Raw genomic sequence first — 1,568 nt, forward strand, 5'->3', positions numbered from 1 at the left:
CAACATGAGTAAATGCCAATAAGCATGTGGAGCAACAGAACCTCCCATTCATTGTTTATGAGGATGCAAAATGGTACAATGCTTGGGAAGACAGTTTGGCAGATTCCTATAAGACTACATGTACAACTTGGGGAAGAGCTGAAGCAGGCGCTGATGGCTCAGCGCAGCCCGCTTCACTCCGTGGAGGAACGCGCCGCGGAACCAACGTCATGCCTGCGCACCTACAGGAAGGCTTCGGCTGCGCGGTCACCAACTGATTCGACCAGTTATTTGACAACGAATTGTACCCCTTCCAGGTGCTGAAGGCAGCAGAGAACAAGAAAAAAGAAGCTGGCGGGGGGCGGTGTTGGGGGCTCCTGGGGCCAAGAGCGCAGCTCAGGCCGTGGCAAACAGCTGCGTACAGAGACCCAGAAAGATAGCAAAAATCCTCTGCCTCCCAACGTTGGTGTGGCTGACAAGAAAGAGGAGTCGCAGCCACCCGTGGTGCTCAAGAAAGAAAGAATAAGATGTGTTGGGAGAGGACTTGATCAACAACTTCAAGGTGAAGGGAAAATAAGTGATAGAAGGCCAGAAAGGCGACCACCTCGTGAAAGAAGATTTGAAAAGCCACTAGAAGAAAAGGGTGCAGGAGGCGAGTTTTCCGTTGATACGCCTATAATTGACCGACTTATCTGAAGCCGTGGTGGTCTTTGGAAGAGGTCGAGGAGGCCATGGACATGGAACGGGCCTAGGAGATGGATTTGATTCTCGTGGCAAACGTGAATTTGACAGGCACAGTGGAAGCGATGGATCTGGTCGGAAGCACGAGGACAAACGTGGAGGTAGCAGATCTCACAACTGGGGAACTATCAAAAGATGAGTTAACTGACTTGGATCAATCAAAGGTGACTGAGGAAACACCTGAAGGTGAAGAACATCCAGTGGCAGACACTGAAAATAAGGAAAACGAAGTGGAAGAGGTAAAGGAAGAGGGGTCAAAAGAGATGACTTTGGATGAGTGGAGGCAATTCAGACAGAAGACTGGGCAAAAGCAGAATTTAATACCTGAAAACCAAATGAAGGCGTTGATGGGCAATGGAAGAAAGAATTTGTTCTTCACAAATCAGAGTGAAGAGGCTCATGCTGAAGACTCCGTGATGGACCATCATTTCCGGAAGCCAGCAAATGATATAACGTCGCAGCTGGAGATCAGTTTTGGAGACCTAGGCCACCCAGGACAAGGTGGCAGGGAAGGGCAAGGAGGACATGGGCATAGTGGACGTCCGAACCAAGGCAGCAGGACTGACAAGTCAAGTGCTTCTGCTCCTGATGCCAATGACCCAGAGGCATTTCCAGCTCTGGCTTAACTGGATGCCATGACAACCCTGGTTCCTTTGTAGACCCTGCTATTCAAAGCTTTTGCATGTTTAAGGATCCCAAACTACTAAGAATTTCAAAAAAAGACTGTTATTCATATTATTCACACCTAAAGACTGAATTTTATCTGTTTTGAAAGCAAACTTCTCTTGCTACACAAAAGTAACAAATATGGCAGTCAGTTTGTATTTAGAAATATATTGGTAGCAGGG

General features: G+C 47.8%; 1 pseudogene; it reads left to right on the forward strand.

The window, feature by feature from the left end:
* The first annotated feature begins 209 nt into the window (after window positions 1-209).
* Window positions 210-1,365, forward strand: LOC100349833 (SERPINE1 mRNA-binding protein 1 pseudogene; annotated as a pseudogene).
* Window positions 1,366-1,568: the final 203 nt, after the last annotated feature.

The sequence above is a fragment of the Oryctolagus cuniculus genome, chromosome 3 (genome assembly GCF_051225735.1).
Source record: "Oryctolagus cuniculus isolate XC-2025 breed Fujian yellow rabbit chromosome 3, ASM5122573v1, whole genome shotgun sequence".
Lineage (NCBI taxonomy): Eukaryota > Metazoa > Chordata > Mammalia > Lagomorpha > Leporidae > Oryctolagus > Oryctolagus cuniculus.